Raw genomic sequence first — 7,324 nt, forward strand, 5'->3', positions numbered from 1 at the left:
GCCTGGCTTTCCCGATCTCAGCACCTTTGGACCGAGGTTCTCCAATAAAGCTTGGACAACCCGTCACTGAACGGGTGTTGGCCGTATAGGGAGTCGGGAATCCCTTACTAGATTTAAACACAAAATACTTTACTTAAATCTGAAATTCACTTACTTGTGGATAGTTGATAGAGAACCAATACCCGTGGTATGATGAAGCCACCCAGGAGATGCGAAGTCCCCTTGTAGACGCCAGTGGAGAAGATGTGCCACCTCTTTCAAAGTAGAAAACAGAGAGGTAGCCTTAGAAGATATAACACCTTGTTGAAGACACAGTCACCTCATGGAGAACCATCAAGACAAGTACCACCGCAAAAGTCCACAGCCGCCTGCTGTGAGAGGAGGAGTACCCACTTGCAAGGGAGAAGATACCCGACTGCAGCGTGGGAAGAAGATGGTGTGGAGGAGCAGCCTGTTATGAAGAAAGTGTACACCCACAGCTGCCTGCAAGAGAAAAGGGCAGCCACTTATGAGGATGGTGGGCAGCCCTGCAGGTAAAACAGGCGCAGCCTGCAGAGGGTGTAGTTGCCTGTATGGGAGTAGAAGCAGCCGCCTGCAGGAGAGGAGGCAGCGCAGCAGTGCAGCCTTTTGGAGGTGACAGCCGCCTACTGAAGGGGCTGAGCTGCACACAGCCGCCTGTGAGAAAAAAAACGACGCCTGGCTGCTGTACACAGGCGCCTGAGGCTGCAGCCTGATGAGGTATGTGCAGCCTGTCCTGTAGGGGGAGATGGTGTAGGCGCAGCCACATGCAACAATAATCAGCCGCCTGAAGAGAGGCAGGCGCAGCCAGCAGCAGAGGGTACAAGCAGCCGCCGGTACAGAAGCAGCCGCCTGAATGAAAGCTTGCGCCAGAAAGAGTCGCCCGTTGTCTCACGTAAGGTGGAAGCAAATCATGCCCACGCTTGAAAGGGAAGGTTTTCTTTTATAAAAATTAGAGTGGAGTTTTCTCTGCGCTTGCATGTAGGTGACCATGCCCACCCCCACACACTTAAGTGGGGCTCCCCACCTTGGCCCCTAAGTGGGTGCCCAAAGTGGTGCCCACATTTAAGTGAATGTGAACACTTAACCTTATAAAACTAAAGGTTAGAAATAAAATAATAAAAACAACATGTACCATATACTTACCACCTGTTCACATGCACTAAAGCTCGTCAGAATACAGAACAGACTTCACGACTCACTGGCAGGCGTCCCCGCTTAGTAAGTAACACGTCAAGCAGGCAAACACAAAAATACAAGTCATGCGAAAACAATTTCAAACATGCAAAATATGTGTGCATGTGCAAATAGTAACATGGACATATCTCCCGTTCATGGAACAAGTACAAAATATCTGACGGCACAAAACTGGCACGTCATAAAAACATAAAAACCTGGTCTTCCTATGGAGTGACAGTCCCACAGGCAAGAGACAGTTCCAGGTACGAGTCTCCCTATGGTGTGACAGTCCCATAGGCAAAACACGGCACGAATACTGGCTCTTCCATGCCGTGACAATCCCATGGGTTGAGCACAGTCCAGGTCATACACGGGTGGCACCATTCTAGCTCCCGTCCATACGACACCATCCTGCTAACACACGGGTGGCACCAGTCTGGCTCCCGTCCATGTCAGCAAAATACTGGCCTCTTCACATGAGACACCGGCCTGGCCTCAAGTGAACGAGACGTGAAAACTGGGGATGGACCAAATGGTCGGCCAATTGGTGACACGAATTGGGGAGGTGAATCTTTTGAGTTTCATCAAGATTCAAGCTGACCTTTATGATTCCCTAAGAGGGCTTATGTGAGACTGATAGATATTTTGGTCGGTTTTGGCAGCAAATCTAGGCAAGGAGCTCCATTATTACACACCAAAGCTCAGGGATCATTCCACCTATCAAGGTGACTGGAGGTCAGTATCTCATTCGAAACAGATTGTTGTTCCAAAATGATAGGGTTTGCGTGCCAAATAGTGCAAGATTAGGAGGAGGATCCTTTATGACTGTCACGATGCTTCTACAAGTAGGTCATTGGGGGGGGGGGGGGGGGGGCGAGGGAGGGAGGCGGGAGTGGGAGGGGAACAAAACCTATGATTTAGTAAAATGTATGTTTAATTAGCCCAAGGTGAGGGTAGAAGTCCAGGACCACGTGGTGAAGTGTCATCAATGTCAAGTGAATAGAGGACTGCTACATCCTCTGGGGATCACTTGTAGTAAATGGGAAAGTATTTCCATGGACTTTATCACCAGTTTACGACAAACTTGCAGAGGGCATGATGCCATTTGGGTGGTGGTAGACAAATTGACAAAGATGGCAAGTTTTTTATCCCAAGGAAAACAATAACAACTCTTGAATTGGCACAATAGATTGTTGATATGGTTGTGACATAGTGAGTTCTATCTAGGATGTAGCGATGGCCTCCTACTCGGGGGTGAGTCCAGAGTGACTCTATGGCTGGGAGGTGAGCCTTAAGCCTTGCTCCTATGAAAACTGTACATAAGCATAGAAGGGCTATATCCCTTACTTGAATGCTGATTACTATTGTACACGAATTCTAACTGTGGAAGATACCTTTACCACTCCAATTGCTTGCTAGAAACATAAGCCCGTAGCATATCTTCCAATGTCTAATTCGTCCGCTTAATCTGACCAAAAAACTTGTAATGGCCATACCTTGTCCAAAAGCTGGTTTTCGGGACATCCTCAGATCTAATCCTAATCTGGTGATTACCTGATCTTAAATCGATCTTCGTGAAGTATTTAGCTCCCCGAGGTCAATCCATGAGATCATCCTTCCGGGGTAATGGATATGAATTTCTCACCGTGAGTGAGTTTGTTTTTTTTCCCCCAAGAGAAGATCCTTCTATTAGGTAAATAAAAAAACCAGCCAAGAGGTTGCATACAACCATGCTGAAAAATAGTCAAAAGTACAAAATGAATGGTGGGGGAGCTCCCTTCATGGATGGCCGCTCTATCGGAGGGAGGCTACATCCGCCACACTGGGGGCTGTAGTGCCATGAAACACCGCCGTCCTTCCTAGAAAGAAAGGATCTAGGAGTCCAGGCATGCAGAAACGCCTACCGCCGCCGCCGTCACATGTGATCCAAATTACCAACCAGGCACTCATTGCAGCCTGTGAGGGTGTGGATGAGATGGACCCAAATGGCTATGATGCTCTCTGCTCTAGGAGTGAGCTGGCCATCGATGGCCTCGCTGCACCTGCCTGCAAGATGTGCCATGTTACGAAGCCGCTCATCATCTCTCATCTTGAGCTGTGTGGACTCTAGGGTCCAAGGCCAAATCAGAGCTGCTACTACAATAGTCACCAAGATGTACAAGTGGGATAGGCACAGTGCTAGACTGCTCTTGTTGTCCTTGTAAAAAGGGCCTCCCTTGCCTGTGCAACCTAGGCGACCGCCCCCCACGTGACTGGGCGAGCGATGCTTGGCTTGGAGCTGAATAGGTAGAGGATGTGTTGCCAAACTTGCTGGGCCTTGGGATAGTCCCAAAGGTAGAGTCTCTAGCTCTCCTCAGGGTTGCCAAAACGACAATATCTCGCTGGTCTACTTGCAGTCGCCAACCATGTGCCCACAATAAGACTTTGGTGAACGAGTAGCCAAGGGAAAAAGGATACCTTCTGAGGTCGGAAGCTACTCTACAGTTTCTGCCAAAAGTCCTTATGGAAAGATAAGGTAGAGGAGGACTCGACTTGGGAGAGAGTTTCTAGTTTATAGCATAGCTTCCTTGGTTTTCTTGCTTAGACACTTAATTTTTACTCAAGGATCAACTTATTTCTAAGTTGCCTTTCCCTGAAATCCATCACCACTTCCGGTTTATGTGGAACATAGGACATCCTCAACAAGCTCCCAAGGAGTCACAATGCTATCCTCAGCTCCCAACATCTCTTTCAGTCTACTAACATGAAAGACTAGATGAACTTTCACATTCTGAGGCAGTTCTAATCTATAGGCTACCTCTCCCATCTTTTTAAGGATCCAGAAAGGTCCATAGTACCTAGGAGATAACTTTCCAAGCTTCCCCGTCCGTAACGTCTCTGAACTCTTGGGTATTCACAGCATTCCCTCGGATAACTCCCTTGGCAAACACTATCTATCAGCATAAACCCATGCTCTGTCTTGAGCACTCCTGATAGAATCTCTAGCTTTGGCTAGCATCTCCTGCATATTTGCTAAGAAATCCCTAGCTGCATCATTCTGAATACCCTTAAGTCCCATAGCTACGGGAGATCTAGGTTGGTAATCATACATTAGCATAAACGGGCTCTAACTAGTGGCCTGATGCTTAGCACTCTTATGGGCAAACTCAACCATTGGGATGTACCTCTCCCAATCCGATGGTCTCTTAGAGACATGCACGAAGCATACCCACCAAAACCTTATTTACCTTCTACGTCTGCCCTTTGGATTGAAGATGATCGGAGGAACTCAAACTCAGCTTGGTCTCCAATTTCTGGAAGACTAGCTGCCATAAGTTTCCAATAAACTTGGAGTCCCTATCACTCACTATGTCACAAGGTAAACCATATAACTTCGAGTTTCTACTGCACTTTGGAGACCTTGGCCTCGAGCTTACAACCTCCAAAAGGAGTCAAGAGTGACGTAAGACAGTCCTTTAGAAAAACATAGTTTCTATGCAAGTAAGAATTTCCCGTCAACACAGCAACAAGCAACAGGACACCAAGATTTGGACACCCCTCATACCTCATCCACAAACTTATATATAGGAGATGTTGCCCACTCATTTACGTCTCCACCACTAGCTCACCTCCTCTTTTTCTATATTCATCACTATTAGTCTACATATCTAGTCATGTACGATTTTGTGTTCAATTCTTCTTGTCTTTTCATGCCAATGTGCATGGTCGCCGTACTTTTGATGTAGATTACCATTTTGTCTCATAGACCTCCCCTCTCTCTCTCTCTCTCTCTCTCTCTCTCTCTCTCTCTCTACAAAGGATGCAAGAAGAACAAAGCCAACATCAAAAACTCCTTACATCTTTCGTCCAAAGGATTGGACAGTACCCAACCCAAGAAACAGATGACTAGGACGAGACACAAGTGTACCACATTAGGGCACACCTGCTTTAAACAAAATGGCATGACCCCATACCATTGTCTCATAGACCTCCCCCTTCTCTCTCTCTCTCTCTCTCTCTCTCTCTCTCTCTCTCTCTACAAAGGATGCAAGAAGAACAAAGCCAATGTCAAGAACTCCTTACATCTTTCGTCCAAAGGATTGGATAGTGCCAAGCCCAAGAGACACATAACCAGAACGAGACACGAGTGTACCACATTAGGGCACACTTGCTTTAAACAAAATGGCATGACCCCCATCAAAATCAGATAAGACATACTAGCATATCCTCAACCCAAGCCATTTTACATTCTAGTGGTGGTCCACAAGAATAGCACATGGATTCATATGAAACTTCACAAAATCATTTTTTTTCAGATAAATTTACATGAATAAAGTCACATAAGGGGTATTGATAGATTCAATTCTGGGAAGACCTTTTGTCAAGAGAGAGAAGTCATTTTAAAGGGCCAGCATCTGCAGTAAGGGGTTTTATAAATACCTTTTGAATTTCTGTCGCACCCCCCCCACACACACACCCCTTCCTCGCTAAAAGTTAACCTCTTGTTTTTTTTGTTGAAATACACTAGGATGTAGAATTCCATTTTAAAACACATTAATAAATAATACACACCAAGAAAACGTAATCCAAGTCTCAGAATTTGCAAAGTTTTTTGGAAAGATTATTAGCCCCAAATTTACTTAAAAGAAGACACTGGACTTATTTCAGGATAATTCTGATTTTATTTATTTATTATTTTTTTGGGGTTAGACCAACCTGCCAAGAACGGAGCTTAGGGTTTGGAGGTGAGATGCTTCAAGGGCTTCTGGTGCGACGCCATCCTGCCTTTGAAGGTAGACTATGTACACCTTAGCTTCTTCCTGCCATCGCCAAAAAAAAAAAAAAAACAATCAACGAGAGAAAATTATCATAAACAATGTAATTCACTATAACACACGGGAAATTTTAATTAAAACCTCAAAAAAATGGATTTCCTTATTTCGAACCTGCATGGTCATCTCGATAGCAAGGAGTAAGAACGAGAAGATGGAGATGAAGATTCTAAATCGCATGGATTTTCGATGGAGAAGACAAAGCTTCAGGCCTTTCTATTCAAGGGACCTAAGAGTCTTTAGAGGAGGCGATCGACCCAATGCCACCAATGATAATGACAAGCGAGAGGCATCATATGTATTCATATAATATATACATATAAAGCACTGATCTTAGTGATTAGTTCGTCCTTGATTGTCGTGACTCATAGCAACCCCCTTTTATACTTCTCTTGCCATTCCCAACATGTCTTGGGTTACATGAGATCCAACTATAGATGCTCTTTCGCATGCCTAATGCAAAGTTTCTAAGCCTATAGCGGCAAGAGGATCAATGGGAGTTTGCCGAAGATTCCTAGTTTGTCGTATCAATTCTGGAGCGAGTTCTTAGCTTGGCTCCACATTTATTGTTCCTCCTCCTAGCGGATTAGAACCTTGAACTTGGTCTCACAGTGAAGAAATGTCCATAGTAGCTGAAGAGGTAGTTGACTTGCACTATCAGCATTTGTTTTGCAGTGATGCTTCTGATTTGCCCGCTCTTGGGGCATTAGTTGGGTTACTAGGCTTGGCAAATGAAACTTTCCCCCTTAGCTGTTGGGTAGGTGGCTATACTTGGTAGCACTGGCCAATGGGGGGTAATCCCAATTCAGGATCAATTACATGAGTAGCATTGAGGTTCTGAAAGACGCATTGAATCAGATTGTGTCTGAGTTCTTGGAGCGAACCTTGATGATCCTACTCTTGCTCTAAGACTAGAGCTTCTACCAAAGAGAGACTGGGTGTAACAACACTTGTTTCATGAAGTTCATGGCACTATTGATTGATCTAGTATAAGAATTTGGAGTTGTTTGGGTAGTGATTTTGCCCGCTTTTGGTATTCATCAGGCGAGTAGTGCCTAAAATCCTACTGCCTCTGATTCCCAGAGCATCGGGTCCCACCAAGCAACTAGTACCCAACAAAGTGTCTTTCTTTTGAAACAGGAACTGTTAATTGAGTCTACTTCTAGAATCTTTGTACGACATGATTGGTGGACCAATCTAAAATGGGAAGTGACAGGGTCTAACAGGCACCAAATTTACCCACTAACTCTGAATAGTGTTGTGAACTTTGTAAAAAAAGCTTTTACTCGCTATCTTTGGGAGAATTTCTAGTGCGA

At 45.1% G+C, this 7,324-nt stretch overlaps 1 long non-coding RNA gene across 3 annotated transcripts in view; it reads right to left on the bottom strand.

The window, feature by feature from the left end:
- The window catches only part of LOC147618715 (uncharacterized), a 69,486-nt gene extending 63,099 nt beyond the window's left edge, over positions 1 to 6,387 (bottom strand). The window contains exons 1-2 of one of the 3 annotated variants that reach the window (XR_015261950.1): positions 6,123 to 6,386; positions 5,893 to 5,996 (exon numbers count right to left, since the gene is read on the bottom strand). This is a non-coding gene — a long non-coding RNA (uncharacterized LOC147618715). Of the gene's footprint in view, positions 1 to 5,892; positions 5,997 to 6,122 lie in introns of all 3 variants that reach the window. The other 2 variants (XR_015261948.1, XR_015261949.1) reach the window with 2 other exon arrangements.
- Between the last annotated feature and the right edge of the window lie 937 nt (positions 6,388 to 7,324).

The sequence above is a fragment of the Cibotium barometz genome, chromosome 34 (assembly GCF_041138505.1).
Source record: "Cibotium barometz isolate CiBa-2024 chromosome 34, ASM4113850v1, whole genome shotgun sequence".
NCBI classification, from domain to species: Eukaryota; Viridiplantae; Streptophyta; class Polypodiopsida; order Cyatheales; family Cibotiaceae; genus Cibotium; species Cibotium barometz.